This window comes from Myotis lucifugus, unplaced genomic scaffold (genome assembly GCF_000147115.1).
Source record: "Myotis lucifugus unplaced genomic scaffold, Myoluc2.0 scaffold_264, whole genome shotgun sequence".
NCBI classification, from domain to species: Eukaryota; Metazoa; Chordata; class Mammalia; order Chiroptera; family Vespertilionidae; genus Myotis; species Myotis lucifugus.
The window spans coordinates 120,867-138,406 of record NW_005871312.1 but is presented as its reverse complement, the minus strand read 5'-3'; the positions used below and the strand labels follow the sequence as shown (position 1 = coordinate 138,406).

Sequence of the window (17,540 nt, the reverse complement as noted above, 5' to 3'; positions counted from 1 at the left end):
AAATAATCTTAATTATAATTGGTGATAGATGTTAAATAGACTTTTGTAGTGTTTATATCACAACACATTCAAATCATTAGGTCGTACACTTGAAACTTATGTAATGTTACATGTCAATTATATCTCAATAGAAAATTAATATTTTGATTGGGTGACACTTTGAGGGCTCTTGAGAAGAAAATGAATGCATTATTTTAAAATATGTTTTTATTGATTGCAGAGAAAGGAAGGGAGAAGAGGGAAGAGAAACAATTGGCTGCCTCCTGCATGCTCCCTACTGGGATCAAGCCCGCAACCCAGGCATGTGCCCTGACTGAGAATTGGAGTGTGACCTCCTGGTTCATGGGTTGATGCTCAACCACTCAGCCACACCAGCAGGGCAGAAGTGAATATATTTTGTACACATGAAAGATGTGACTAAGTGTGACAATGATGGAAGACTATGAAATTATTGTCTTTAAATCTTCTTTTCTCATTAATCTATGCATTTTGCCACATGAGTTTACAATCTTTCATTAGAGGCAGAGTGTAATTCTCCATTCTTGACTTTTGTGTTAGCCATATGATTTTTTTTGACAGATGAGTAATCTGTGGACTTTGCCAGGTAAAAGCACTTTGGAATAAGATAAACTCAATAGAATTGATTAAAAAATGGGACACAGTGCTCGCTTTGGCAGCACATATACTAAAATTGGAATGATACAGAGAAGATTAGCATGACCCCTGCGCAAGGATGACACGCAAATTCGTGAAGCGTTCCATATTAAAAAAAAAAATGGGACACAATAATTTTTTTCTCATCTAGAAAACCACACAATGTATTATATATATATGTATATAATATATATGTATATAATATATATATTATATACATATATATAATTTATTCACTAGGGGCCCAATGCACAAAATTCGTACAAGAGGCTCAGCCCTCTCAGCTGCAATGTCTTGCCTCGGCCCTTGTAGCACCAGCTTCATCCGGAAGGTCATTTGGCTATCTGGTCTAATTAGCATACTACACTTTTATTATTATAGATAATATATTAAAACATATAATAAATTTACATATAGATATATAAAATACATCAATATGTATTTTGCACAGAAGCTTTAAATGTACATATTTAATGGAGCTCATCATCTCACACTTTTGCCATCATGTAGAAAAGAATAAAGAATGTTGCCCTGACCAGCCTGCTGGTCCAAAGAGCATGAGAGATATATGAGCACCTGAACCTAACCTGCAACTTGAAGCCACCCTAGTTAATCCTACTCCAAAATTACCAGCCCCTGGCCATGCATGAGAGCAACCTTTGCCTTTCTTTTTTTAACTGCTAAGTTTTGAGAGAGTTAGTCAAGCAGAATTATTGGGGTAATGAACTGACACAAAAGATATAGAATAATTAGAAACAGAAGGATACCAGTAGGTGTTTTCTTTCACATTATTATTTTCATTTCTTAAGCCATGTTACCTAATTACAACATTCTGATATAAATAAGAAAATAAAATATTCTCTAAAAATGATAACATTGAGTGATCAAAATTTGAATTGCTAGTTGTTTTGTAAACTACATTTATTCCCCCCCCAAATAAATAGTTTTTGCCCGCAGTTATATATATGAATGACTGATAAGTAACATTTATAAAAACATAATTTGCTCATATGCGTACATTTCAATGTGTCTTATTTAAAAGTCTCTATTTATTACCAAAATCTGCAATGAATGAAATTTAACTTTAAAGATACCATAGATAATTTTAGATACCTTGTTCATTTATTCTAGTCAATTCAATACTTATTGAGATCCTTACCATGTTTAATATATTATGGATGATTTATGTTTATTTAGTTTTTGTGTCACACATCATTCCAGTAAAGGATTTGAGACAGCTTCCAGCAATTCATATACAAAATACATTAAAAAAATAAACATAAGGAAAATGAAATAGAGAGCCACTAAAAATAGAAAATTTAATTTAAGCCATATGGTAAGTTAGTTAAACATGCATATGTTAAGTACTATATCATTGAGATAAGCCATGAATTTGTTTTTGAGCTTCTTAGTAGCCAGAATGAAGATAAATTATAAAATGTTATTTGATTGACAGAAAGATCCATAATATCAATCAATTTTATTATGAAAAGCACAACTTTCCTGGTACTGAAGAGTGAGAAGGGTCTCCTCTGAGTCTTTGTAAATAGATTGATCATTCTACACTAATGAGAGGAGCAGTATTAAAATTATCTTCACTATAAGTGCAGTAGTGATTTCTTAGAACTGAAGCCATAAGCCAGCCTTCAGGCAAATTGAATGCATAAAGCAATTGCAATAGTCAATACATTTTATTCTGTAAGAAGTTAAAGTAATTTCATTTAAATAGGGCATATCGTGAAGTTTCAAAATGGCACTGGAGTAAGGGGAAGCTACATTGACAAATTCCCAGGACTAAGCTGGAATTACAACTAAAATACATAAAAACCATCCTCAATAATCAACTGACGACTAGTTGGAGAGAACACTGATAACAGAGGATGGAAAATGGAGACCACATAGATACTGGTAGGAAGTATCGAGGCACTAAAGGGCTGGCGGGGCACCCACAGACAGCAGCTGAAGTTCAGGAGGTATATCTCAGTTGGGGGGTGGTTCCCACTGACAACTCAGGGGTCTAAATTCCAAGCTAGGTTTCCCAGCCCAGAGCACCAAACTGAGAAAGGTTCCTACAATAACATCTGAATGTGAAAAGCAGCAGGGTTGCTGCCTGCCAGGGAGAGATAGGTGGAAATTCAGTCACCCTCTTAAAGTACCAATGCACAAAATACAGCCACTCACCTTGGGCTCCAGCAGAGGGAGGGAAGAGTAGACTAAAACTGTGTGAGGAGAATACAGGAGTCATTCCCACACTGTGCTGAGTCATTCCCACGCTGCATAGAACATCTTTCTCCAGCAGATCTTTACCATCCAGGAGGTTTTTGCCTGTGGGAAAGCAATTTCCTTACCTTGTTGGAAAACCTTTCATACCACACTGTGCACAATAACCTGAGGCTAATCAAGACTGAATATCAATTAGACTGCAGGCAGAGGCAGATCTCTGGAAGCTTTGAGTCTTTGCATAATCTCCATCTGGGCCTGGAACTAGTAAGGGTAGACCCTTGTGCACATCTTGTTCCATTCCAAAGGCACCCAGCCACAGCAGAGGGAGCCACAAAGTGTGGATTGCTGATAGCTTCAAACAGGGTACTCAGGACCAGTAATAAACAGTGCCTGACAGTCCTACATTAGAGACTGACATCCGTAGCAGCAGATCTACCTAATACATAGACACAAACCCAAACAGGCAGCAAAAATGGGGAGACAAAAAAGCCCCAAATTAAAGAACAGGAGATTTCTCCAGAAGACGAGCTAAATGAAATGGAGATAAGCCCTAGCCGGTTTGGCTCAGTGGATAGAGCATCAGCCTGTGGACAGAAGGGTCCCAGGTTCGATTCTAGTCAAGGGCATGTACCTTGGTTGCGGACACATCCCCAGTAGGGAGTGTGCAGGAGGCAGCTGATTGATGTTTCTCTCTCATCAATGTTTCTAACTCCCTCTCACTCTCACTCTCCGTCTCCCTTCCTCTCTGTAAAAAAATCAATAAAATATATTAAAAAAAAGAAATGGAGATAAGAAATTTATCATATATAGAGTTCAGAATAATGATTATAAGGATTCTCAACAGCATGAAAAAATATATAGAAACTATGAAAAAAAAAGACCAGTAGGAAATGAAAAATGAAATAGCACTAATAAAGAACACAGTGGAAGGAATACACAGCATATTAGGGGAAACTGAGTATCAGATCAGTGAATTAGAAGACAAAGTAGAAAAAAATCACTCAATCAAAAAATCAAAAAATAAAAAAGGAGGACAGCTTAAGGGAGCTGTGAAACTCAACAATATTCACCTCATAGGAATACCAGAAGGAAAGAAAGTGAGCATATTTGAAGAAATAATGGTAGAAAACTTCCCTAACCTGAGGAAGAAAAAAGTCACACAAGTTCAGTAGTCACAGAGATTTCTAAGCAAGAAGAACCCAAACAGGGATACACCAAGACACATCATAAGTAAAAAAGCCAAAAATTAAAGACAAAAAAAGAATCTTAAAAGTAGCACGAGAAAAGGAATTTGTTTCCTACAAAGGAGCTCCCATAAGACCTTCAATTTCTGAATTTTCATCAGAAACTCTACAGGCCAGAAGGGATTGGCATGAAGTATTTAAGGCAATGAACAACAAGGATCTGAAACCAAGATTACCATATGTTGAAAGGCTATAATTTAAAATAGATGGTGAAATAAAGAGTTGCCCAGACAAAAAAAAAAAAGGATAGAGAAGTTTATCCAAACTAGAACTGCAAGAAATGCTAAAGGGACCATTTAATGAGAAGAAATAGAAAGAGACAGAAATATAGGCATATATAATTAAAATGGCAATAAACACATACATATCAATAATAGGTACTTAAATATAAATGGCTTAAATACTCCAATCAAAGGACATTGGGTAGCTGAATGGATATGAAAACATGACCCAAATATATGCTGTCTACAAGAGACCTACCTCAGAACAAAACACTCACACAGAATGAGAGTGAAGAGATGGGAAAAAAAATTTCCATGCAAATGGAAACCAAAAAAAAGCTGGGGTAGCAATACTCAAAAAATAGACTTCAAAATGAAGGCCATCACAAGAGACAATAAAGGATATTATATAATACTAAAGGGATTAATACAACAAAAGTATATAACCCTGGTAAATATATATGCACCAATACAGTAGATCTAAATATATCCTATATAATAAAAGAGAAACATGCAAATTAACCATCCCTCTGCTATGCTCAAGCCACACCCACCAGCCAATCAGGAGCGAGTCTGTAAATTAACCCAACTAAGATGGTGGCACCCATGGAGTTGGAGCAGGCAGGAGGTTTGGGTTGCTGCTGGAGATAGAGGAAGCCAAGCTTCCCACCTGCCCTGGCCGGCCCTCGGCTCCGCTCAAGGCTACAAAGTTTCAATTATAGAAGATAAATAAATCCCAGAAAAAAAGAAAAGAAAAAAAGGAGAGGCTGGGAGCTTGGGTCACCAGGGGGCGTGGCCAGCCTGAAAACGGCCATCAGCCCCTCATCCAGACTGGCCAGGCACCCCAGTGGGGACCCCCACCCTGAAGGGGGTGTGACCAGCTGAAAACAGCCATCAGCCCCTCACCCAGGCTGGCCAGGCACCCCAGCGGGACCCCCACCCTGATCCGGGACACCCTTCAGGGAAAACCAGCCAGCCCCCACCCATGCACCAGGCCTCTATCGTATGTAGTAAAAGGGTAATATGCAAACTGACCCTAACAGCAGAAAGACTGTGAATGACTGGTCACTATTACACACACTGAACACCAGGGGGATGACGCTCAATGCAGGAGCTGCCCCCTGGTGGTCAGTGCGCTCCCACAGGGGGAGCTCTGCTCAGCCACAAGCCAGGCTGATGGCTGCCAGTACAGCGGTGGTGGTGGGAGCCTCTCCCGCCTCCTCAGCAGCTCTAAGGATGTCTGACTGCAGCTTAGGCCTGCTCCCTGCTGGCAAGTGGACATCCTCCAAGGGCTCCTGGGCTGCCAGAGGGATGTCTGACTGCCAGGTTAGGCCCAGTCCCCCAGGGAGCGGACCTAAGTCAGCAGGTGGTCATCCCCCGAGGGGTCCCAGACTGCAAGAGGACACAGGCCGGGCTGAGGGACACCCTCCGAGTGCACAAATTTTTGTGCACCAATATAACTTCTGGAGGACTTTAAGGGAGAGATCAATAGAATACAGTCATAGTAGGGGATTAAACACCTCACTGAATTCCCTACATAGATCTTCCAGACAAAAAATTCAACAATGGAACAGTGAATCTAAATGACACACTGGATCAGATGGATTTAATTGACATTTATAGAACATTTCACCCCAAAGCTTTAGAATATATATTCTTCTCAAGTGCTTATGGGTCATTCTCAAAGATAGACCACATATTAGGACACAAAACAAGGCTCTAAAAGTTCAAGAAGATTGAAATCATATCAAGTATCTTCTCAGATCACACTGGCATGAAATTAGAAATCAACTATAGTAAAACTCTCAAAAACATTCAAACATATGGGGGCTTAACAACATGTTATTAAAAAATGAATGAGTTACCAATGAGATCAAGAAAGAAATGAAAAACTTCCTGGAAACAAATGAAAATGACCACATAACAACCCCAAAGTTCTGGGACACAGGAAATGCAGTCCAATGAGAAAAGTTCATTATAGGTTTACTTCAAAAAATAAGAAAAATTAATAATAAAAACAAAAGTAATTCAAATAGGAAAGGAGGAAGGTAAATAGTCATTATTTGCAGATGACATGATATTGTACATAGGAAACCCTAAAGACTCCACCAAAAATTATTAGATTTAATAAATGAATTCAGTATTATAGCAGGATACAAAACACCCAGAAATCAATGGCATTTTTATTTAATGAATTCTCAGAAAAAGAAACTAATAAACAATTCCATTTACCATTCAACAAAAAAATTAAGATACTTATGAATAAATTTAACCAATGAGGTAAAAGACTTGTACTCAGAAAACTACAGGACATTGTAAAAAGTGATAGCGGAAGATATAAACAAGTGGTAAAATATACCATGTTCATGGATTGGTAGAATTATTATCATTAAAAAGTCCATACTACCCAAAACAATCTATAGATTCAAAGCAATCCCTATTAAAATACCAACTGCATATTTCACAGATTTAGAACAAATACTCCAAAATTTTATAGGGAACCAAAAAAGATCCCTAATAGCCACAGCAATCTTGAGAAAGAAGAACAAAGTTGGAGGGTTATCAACACCAGATGCCAAGTTATACTACAAAGCCACTCTAATAAAAACAGCCTGATACTGGCACAAGATCAGGCATATAGATCAATGGAACAGAACAGAGACCTAAACCATTAGGCTTAATAAATAGTTTTCAAAAGACATACAATGGAGTCAAGACTGTCTCTTTAATAAATGGTGTTGTGAAAATTGGAGAGTTACAGGCAAAAAAAAATAAAACTAGACCACCAACCTACCCAAAACTTAAGAATAAACTCAAAATGGATAAAAGACTTAAATGTAGGTTGTGAAAACATAAAAATCCTAATAGAAATTGTAGGTAGCAACATATCAGACATCTCTTGTAGCAATATGTTTGCGGATATATCCCTAAGGCAAGGGAAACTAAGAAGTAAACAAATGGGACTACATCAAAATAGCTCCTTCACAGCAAAAGAAACCATCAACAAAATGAAAAGTGACCCTACTGTATTGGAGAGCTTATTTGGTAATGATACATCTAATAAAGGATTAATATCTAAATTATATAAGGAACTAATTCAACTTAACAAAAGGAAGACAAACAATCCAATTAAAAAATGTGCAAAGAACCCAGAAAGATACTTCTCTAAAGTGGACATTCAGATGGCCAATGAGTAAATGAACAAATCCTCAAAATCAGTGATCCTCAGAAAGTTGAAAATTAAAATAACAATGATGTATCACCTCACACCTGTCACAATGGCTATCATCAACAAATGAAAAGTGTTGAGGAGGATGTGGAGAAAAAGAAACCCTAGTACATTGCTGGTGGGAATACAGACTGGTGCAGCCATTATGGAAAACAATATGGAGTTTCCTCACACTATTAAATATGGAGTTGCCATTTGACTCAGTGATCACACTTCTAGAAATGTATACTAAGAAAATCAAAACACCAATCTGAAATAATATATGCACCCTTATGTTCATAGCAACATAATTTGCAATAGCTAAGATCTAGAAAGAGCCCAAGTGCCCATCAGTAGATGAGCAGATAAAAAAGTTGTAGTACATTTACACCATGGGCTACTATGCAGCAGAAAAAATGAAGGTCCTCTTACCCTTTGAGATAGCATGGAGGGACCTGGAGAGTATTGTGCTATAAGCAAAATAAGCCAGTCAGAGAAAGACAAGTATTACATAATTTCACTCATATGTGGAATCTAATGAAAAAAATAAATTGATGAACAAAATATATTCAGGGACATAGAAACATGGAACAAACTGTTGAATCTCTGAGAGAATGCAGGGGTGGGGAAGTGGGTGGAGAAGTGGGTGGGGAAAGTTTAACCAAATAATTTATATGCATATATGCATAACCCATGGACACAGACAATATTGTGGTAGCCTGGGGCAGGCAGGTGTGGTGTGGAGAGGGTTAATATGGCAAAAAGGGGACATCTGTAATACTTTCAACAGTAAAAATAAATAAATTTTTTAAAAAGCATGCACTCAGATGTCTATAGCAGCTTTATTCATGATTGTTTAAAATGCAAAGCAACTAAGATGTCCTTGAATGGATAAATAAACTGTTGTACATTCAGGCAGTAGCATGTTACTCATCACTAAAAAGAAATGAGCTCCCAAATCATGAAAAAGCATGGAGGAAATATAAATGCATATTAAAAGTAAAAGAAAGCAATCTGGAAAGGTTATGTATGTAGGATTTCTACTATACAACATTCTGGTAAATAGGACTAAAGGTTTGCCTTTTGAGGTATAGATTTTAAGCCTCTGATTAAGAAAAAAAAAAAGGCTCAGAAAGTATCTTTGACTCCACTCTCCCTTAACCACCCCTTTCTCTCTTTCATGCCTAGGACATTCAGATGAAAAGGAAGGAAATCTTAGAGTGTTCACTTTATTATAATTTGAGTTAACTAGTAGACATAAAGGCATCAAGAAGAGGCCTAGAGTAGCATCACCTGGTGTCTCCTAAGAGCAAGAATTTACCTGCCATGTTTGTTCTGTTCTTACTCAACTACCTATAAATTGCTCATTTCCCTTGACATCTCAGACCCCTATACCCTCACTTCTCCTTTGTCCAACATGAAATATATATACCCAATTTTTTTTTAATCCTCACCCAAGGATATTTTCCCATTGATTTTTAGAGAGAGTGGAAGAGAGAGGGAAAGACAGAGAGAATGTTGATGTGAGAGAAACACATGGATTGGTTGCCTCCTGCACACGCCCGACGGGGCCGGGGCCAGGGAGGAGCCTGCAACTGAGGTACATGCCCTTGACTGGAATTGAACTGGGGACCCTTAGGCCAATGCTCTATTCACTGAACCAAACTAGCTAGGCAATATATACCCAATTTTAACTCACTGCCTTTCTGAATTAACTCATGCTTATATGAATTCCCTGTGCACATGTACTAAAATTTTATTTTCTCCTGTTAATCTCTTTATATTATTTTATTTGCCCAAGTAAAATGACTTAGAAATGAGAAGAAAATTATTATTATTTTTCTAGCCCACATAATGGGAAACTGCAACTATGGAGACAACAAAAATATCAGTGATTTTCAGAGGTTATGGGGGAGAGGAAAATGAATAGGCAAAGCACAGAGGATTTTCAGGGCAGTAAAACTACCCATATGATACTAGAACTGTGGTTACATGTCATTACACATTTATGCAAACCCATAAGCTGTTCAACACCTAGAATAAGCCTAATGTAAACTAAGGACTTTGAATAATATTTGACAAATGAGGAAACAACATACAGTGGAGTCAAGACCGTCTCTTTAATAAATGGTGCTGGGAAAATTGGAGTTACTTGCAAAAAATGAACCTAGACTGCCAATACACCACACACAAGAATAAACTCAAAATGGATAAAAGACTTAAATGTAGGTTGGGAGATCATAAAAATCCTAGAAAAAACTGTAGGCAGCAAAATCTCAGACATCTTTCATAATAAAATGTTTGTACATAAATGCTAGTATCCTAAGGCAAGGGAAAACGAAGGAGAAGATAAGCAAATGGGACTACATCAAAATAAATAGCTTCTGCACAGCAAGATAAACCATCAAGAAAATGAAAAGGGAGCCCACTGTATGGGAGAACACATTTGTCAATGATAAATCGATAAAGGGTTAATATAAAAATATATAAAAAACTCATACAACAAAAACAGGAAACAAATAATCCAGTTTAAAAATGGGCAAAGGACCTAAATAGACATTTCTCCAAAGTGGACATATAGAAGGCCAAGAAACATATGAAAAAATGTTCAAAGTCACTAATCATCTGAGATGCAAATCAAAATGACAGTGAGGTATCACCTCACACCTGTCAGTATGGTTACTATCAATAAATCAACAAATGACTAGTGCTGGAGAGGATGTGGAGAAAAGGGAACCCTAGTACACTGCTATTGAGCAGAAAGACAAGTATTTCTTTCAGGTGAAAACTGTCAATTACTACATGCCTACAACTGTGATAATGTATCTTTATCAAACCATATGAGTTGAATTGAAAATTTTATTTTTATAGTACTATTTTTATAAAAGTTAATTAGTTTGATAAGACCACCAGGAAACAGCACATGCATTGAATTAATGTAGAAACCATGATAATCCTTAAAAAACATTTAATGACTTTTGACAGATAAGAGTTAAAACTTTTAAACCAAAATAAAATTTTTCATGTGTTCCAGTAAACAAATGAGTTGGTGACTGAGGAAATGCAAATATACTGAAGACATAAGGTTTAGGTATATGAAACAATCAATAACTAGCTTTGGATAAGAATTTCATGTCATATATAACATGATTTATCTGACATTAGGGAAAATTAAATCTGGAAAAACCAGAGATGTTTCTATGTAACCTTTTGCTGTCATTGGTATATAAGTGGACCGTTAAAGAGCCCACAGATGGTTGCATGGCGGCCTTGTCCATTAAATAAACAAATAAACACAAGCAACTGGGTGTGTACTCACACAGGCATGCACACAGAGCTAGGCTGAGTTATAAAAAGAAAATCTGTAAAACAGAGTCAAAAATAGTTGAGTTTTGGCATGCCATCTGTTGTGTGGAAGAGCATCTTTCTATGAAAACTAGTGTGTGACAGACATTGATATTTACTCTGAGCCAACTGTATGCCACCTCATTGGCCTAAGCCTAATCTTATGTCATATGGGCCTGTGCTTGTCAGAAGTCAAAGTGTGGTCCTGAACATATTTCTCTGTAAAAGCTAAGCTGTGAAGTCTTACATTCATCCCGCCTATTTTTAACATTAGCAGATATATTTCTATGGCTTGAAAGTTCAGTAAAGATACTTTGTATCTTCCCAACATGTGATTGGTTATTGCTTTCTTCTTGTGTAGATTAGATTATTGACTTGAAGCAAAGGTCACACTTTTCTGTTTGGAAAGCATCCTATGTCACTCTTAATGAATGACTAGGTCATTGATGTTATGAAAACACTTATCTGGACTTTGTTTGTTAGTACTTTAAGAAAAAAAATTTAAATATTATTCCTCAAACTTCTTTATATTTTCTTATTCTTCCACTGTTTTCTTAGACTATAACTTCCTGATGTACTCCTCTCTGCAATTCTGCAATGTCATGCCATTTGGGGGCTGTCATTCAGCAAGAGAATCTTTTTTAGCCTCTTGGCTTCTGACAGAGGAACAGATGGCTAGAGTCAGGAGAAAAAAAAACAAAAACACAATGGAATAAAGAAGATGCAAAAGTAGACAAAAATGGTAACTACATGTCGAAATCCTGGCCCTTTAAGGAACCTGCTGTCATTTTCGTGACTGGCTAAACCTCCAGCTTTACAGTATTAGGGTAAAAATCCCAAATTTAAATGCCTGTAGCTGACCATGAACATGTTCAGTTTTAGGTAAGCATTCAGTTAATGTTCTGCAATTTCTGCTGTTATTCATGCCATTCTTTCCTCAAGCTTCATGGATTTCTTGAATCCATGAAAATTGACATTCAGTGAGAAATATAAAGCCTTAAATTACTTTTGTGTGTAGAGACAAAGAGAGAGTTGATAAAAGATTCAGAAAATATAAACACCCCTACCCATGTCTTCCTTATATTAAAGAAAATCAATTTGCACAGTTCTCAACTTAAAACATTGAAAATGGAGCCATTAATTATATTTGGTCCCTACATGTATACAATGATTCTGTTGTAGTTGGAATAAAACAGATTTGAGTAAGATGTAATTTATTGTAAATTTATTAGAAAATGCCAAAGCTGAGAATGTTCTAATAAGGTAAGGGGGAAAATGGCCGTATTTTTTAAAGATACCAAAATGCCAGAATTTTCCCAGGCATAGACTAAAACAAATCAAAGCGTAACGGCCTCTGACAAAAGAGATTCAAGCAGGAGACGATGTCAAGGTTTTAAAGAGCTGCAAAGTCAGGGAAAGACATTGATCTTGATGCCATTTCATCCAACTGGAAGCTCCAAGTTGGCCGTATCAAACCACAGGTGAATAATCGGCATTACTTTTCAGACCCTGCAATCTGCAGATGTGAGATGAGCCAACGGGGCCTTTTTCCTACTTAAAATGATGCACTAAAAATTGTATATCTAGAAATTTAACCATTAGGAGTTTTATCTTGTATAACCTTCTGAAACATCAAATGTTTATAAACCCAAATCTTGTAAATTAGTTCATCTCTTTTTTATTATAGTAAGGATATAATTGTGAAATATTAGTAATAGTTCCCCATACCATTTATCCACATGGCCCTTAAACCTATGGTTCTCCTCTGAATGGTAACAGGCTATAATTCTGCTCAAATGAGTTTTCCACTAAATAATAATAGTAATAATAATAATAATAATAATAATGATGGCATTCTTGGCTTTAATACAAAACTTACTATCCAGGTATATGACAGAGATTTAGTAGACTGTCTTATTAAGGAAATCTGTTCTCCTCCCCCCGAAAATTTTGCCTAAGTAAACGTTTCTCTTTGGCCCTAGCTGGTTTGCTCAGTGGATAGAGCTTTGGCCTGCAGACTGAAGGGTTTCCTGTTTGATTCTGGTCAAGGGCACATGCCTGGGTTTCAGGCTGGATTCCCAGTAGGGGGTGTGCAGGAGGCATCCAATCAATGATTCTCTCTCATAATTGATGTTTCTACCTCTCTCTCCCCTCTCCCTTCCTCTCTGAAATCAATAAAAATATATTTTAAAAAAGTTTCTCTTTGCCTTCATTCTATATTCTGACCCTTTTTGCTAGAGGAAGAGAGCCAAAAACAGATGCAGAGAAGGGTCTCTAAAAATGTTTACCTTTTCTATATTCCTATGCCAAGTTAGATCCAAAGTGTAGGGACATTAAACATCTGGATACAATTAGTAATTTGAGAGTGATATGACCTGTTATGAATATCCCATCTGGTAATCTGAGAAATGTTTGCTCTTAAAGTTTCCCACTTTGGAATGCTAAGGTGCAAATAGTCTTGGCTGAGTGGTATTTCAGGGGCAGAGCAGCCATGCTTCCATTGACTCTGGGAAGGTCCTGAATCATGACAATGATAGGAAGATAGAATATCCAAAGGGGTCTTGCATTCAGGTCTGACTGAAAATTCTAAATTCTCAGTTTAAATGTGAAATGTCTGAGAAAATAAGGATTTGCTAATAATGGTATGTGCTACTCACATGCAGAGGAGAGCTCAGAATAAATTCAGAAACCAATATAAATTTATAGAAATTAAAAACATTATATGTTAGTTTTGTATTTTTGATTCTGAGGTTTATGTTAAATGACTCTTTTCCTATTTTATTTTAATCTCTTGTTAGTGGATTATTTCCTAAGGAAATATAAAGAAGCAATACCACAGGGCCAGTTAAGAGAATAGCCTAGTCCTCAAAGCAGGCTGGAAATCTTTCTTTTCCTGGATAGGTAGGCATTAGTCTCCATGCGTTTCAAAGTTTATAAAACTTTAGGTACATTATTTAATCAAAGCTTTATTGGCAAGGAAACAATATAATAGGAAAAGTGAGTATTCTTCTAGGTAATTCTGGAAAACCAGAGGTCAAATTGCCTTCTCAAAATAAAATAAGGATAACCCTAGAGAGAATTCAGGAAAATCAATGGAAAAATATATTTTGCTTGTACAATATCTTATCAATTCTATGGGGGATTAGAGGTAATATTTTTCTTTCATATGAATAATTGTATAATATTTTCCAATATATCTGAACTAAAAATAATCAGAATATGCATAAGAAAATTTAGCAGTCGTAGGTCCTTCAGTGTAATGATATATTGAAAACAATTAAAAATAGTTTTTAATATTACATTTTTGTTTTGCTTTTTTAACTATAGGGCAAATAAATATTTTGACCTGCCTCAACAATAGTAACAGGTAAACTGCTTTATTTAATTTCAAATACAGAAAAGAGAAAAATAATCATTGGTATTTTACTGATAATTTTCTTATTTTAATTGAGATTTGGATAATTTTTGATTATTTTGTTTCCAGGTATACTAGGTTTTCTCTTGATTTACCCTATCTTCTTTATCCACAATGATATCTTGTACATCAAGCAATATAATATACATGTTTATATAAATAGCAATTTTATAAATTATTAGAAAATATTAACTAATATCTGCTAAGATTGTGAAAACTATTAGACTTTGTTGATAACTTTCCTAGAACGATGCAAATTATGACACAGATAAATCTCATCTTGAAGTACAGTGCCACTCAATATTTTGTGTAAATTCTACTAATTCTGTCTTAGTGCTATTGTGAGCCAGTATCTATATATATAAAGAGGTAATATGCAAATTAGCCAGGACATCATAACAGTCATGACCGGTTCAGGAGGAGGCTGTGCGTGCAGATGGGCAGGAGAGGACTGTGTGCGTGGTGAGGCAAGCCACGGATGGCACAGGCCTGGAGACAGGGGGCCTGCCCTGGAGCGGAGACACACACAGGGGGGCCCGCCCAGCAGCCGCGGAGTGCCAGCAGTCCCGCCTCTGCGCATGAGCTGCAGAGGAAACACCTTTTCTGACCGCTCATTGGCTAAGCTCCCTGTACTCCACTCGCAGTGTTCTTGGTAACTTGGGTAATAAGAATCCAAAAAGGTGCTCTAGGGTTTTTCCACCTCACTCCAGGAGGAAAAAACTAAGGTCCAATGCTGGAGGGACTAAGAAATGTCATATCCTGACCTAGCCGGTTTGGCTCAGTGGATAGAGCCTCGACCTGTGGACCGGAGCGTCTGGGTTTGATTCTGATCAAGGGCATGTACCTAGGTTGCAGGCTCCTCCCTGGCCGGGGCCCAGGTCAGGGCTCATGCAGGAGGCAACCAATCGAAGTGTGCCTCTCACATTGATGTTTCTCTCTGTCTTTCCCTCTCTCTTCCTTGCTCTCTAAAAATCAATGAAAAATATCCTCAGGAGAGGATAAGAAAAAAAGAAAGAAAGAAATGTCATATCCTATGAAAGAGACATCTTGAAAATGCCTAAAGAAAGTTGTCATTTTTTTGTGGTGAAGGCACTGGAGTCCGTGTTGATGAAAACACCTTGGTGGCTGCGGTGGCCGGCAGTGCAGCAGCAGCGGGGTGATGGGGGTGGCACCTTCCCCTGATCAGCCCGGTCACCTCCCGCAGAGGGAGGCCAGTCTGCAACTTAGGCCTGCTCCCTATGGAGTATTCTCTGCTATTTTTTAGACAGCATCTTATTCTAAAAAAAATAACTTTACTTTCTAGCTTGCTTGAATAATAAGGAAGATAAACTTAGCTGTCTGACCTTGTAGGCCAGAGACTAGATACACCCATACTCTCAATGCCATGCCAGGTGTATTTTTTAATTGGATAGAACTGCGTTGTTTTCAAGGCCACCGGTGAGATAACCACTGAGCACACATAGGGCTGGCTCTTTAATAAAAAGGAAAGATCTGCTTGTACCTTTGCTTAGAATTTGAATTCATTTTTCTCTGAGCCCACCACAGTGAGTAAAGTGTGACTCCAAACTCTCTGAGCATTGCTTGATTTATTCCAGTTTTTCTGTAACACTCTCAATAAAAAATCAATAAAATATATTTAAAAAAATAAAAATTAAAAAAATCTTCAAAATAAGATGTTTGGGGTTCATAACAAGTAAATGCATGAGAACAAAAGTGTAAAAGCCTAGAAAAGATGATTAAATGAATATTATGTTTTCTTACACAATGCTTAGATTGTGATACTAAGAGATGTATACTGCTGTCAACCAAAAGCAAATACTAAAATAAAAAAATGTATTATAGCTAATAAACCAACAAAAAGGTTAAATTGAAATGTAAAATGTACTAAATTAATGCAAAAGGAATGAGAAATAGATTTAAAAGAGAAGAAAGAATAAAAGGAATAGAAACCAGATAGAAATATTTAAGATTTTTCATAATCATATCAATAATAAAGGTAAAGTAATGGAAAAAGATATGTCATGTTAACACTAATTAAAATAAAGCTAGAGTAGCTATATTTATGTTGGAAATATGAAAAATCACTTTACAATAAGAGAGTAATTTCATGATGAGCACATAATAATCTGAAATATGTATACACATATTAATAGATTTTCAAAATACTTGAAGCAAAAATTAATAGTATTTCAAAGAGAAAAATCCTCAAATATAGCTGAAAATTTCAATACTGAATCACTGATATGAAAAAAATAGAGAGAAAATAATCATCAAGGAAACACAAAACTTGAATAACATTCTCAACTCACATAACTGATGATATTCATAAAATATTTAATGCAATAACAGACTATACATATTTCTTTCAAGTGCTCATGGAATATTTACTAAGCAAGAACATACTTTGTTCTATAAAACTAATCTCATTCAACTTCAAAAGAGTCAATTAATATAAAATATTTCTACTAACCACAATGAAATTAATTAGAAATCCTGGCAAAAATATAGCAGAAATATCTAAATATTTGGTAATTAAAGAACATATCTTTAAATAATTAATGTGTAAAATAAATTAGAAAGTATGTATAACAAAGTAAAACTACAACACATCAAAGTTTGTAGGATACAATAAAAACAGTAAGGAAAACACTTTATCACTAGATGTTTATTAAAACAAGAAAAAAAATCTCAATACTTCAGTTACCATTTGAGAAAGTAAAGAAAAAAGAGAAAAATCACAAACAAAATAAGTGGAAAAAAATAAACATCAGAGGAGAAATCAATAGTATTGAAAAAGTAAAGAAAAAATAGAGAAAAATAATGGAACTAAAAGCAGATTCTTTCAGATCAATACATTTGATAAATCTCTAACTAGATTGAGAAAGTAAAAGAAAGAGAGAAAGGAAGGAAGGAAAGAAGCAAACAAATGAAGGCGACACAAATTTCCAGTATCAATAATAATAAAAGCAGCTTTACTAATGGTGTATATATTAAAATAAAAATGAGGATATTATGTACAAATGTTTGCCAATAATTTCAACAATTTAGGTGAAATGCTCAAATTGCTTGAATGACACACCTATCAAATCCCATGTAAAAAGAAATAGATTTCTTGAATAGTATCATATCTGTAAAAGAAATTTAACTTGTATTTAAAATCCTTTCCATACAGAAAATTTCAGCTCTACATGGCTTCACTAGTAAATTCTACCAAATATTTAAAAGAGAAA

At 36.0% G+C, this 17,540-nt stretch overlaps 1 non-coding gene across 1 annotated transcript; it reads left to right on the top strand.

The window, feature by feature from the left end:
- Positions 1-661: 661 nt before the first annotated feature.
- Positions 662-768, top strand: LOC111828015. Its single transcript, XR_002831769.1, has one exon. It is a non-coding gene; the product is annotated as a U6 spliceosomal RNA (small nuclear RNA).
- Positions 769-17,540: the final 16,772 nt, after the last annotated feature.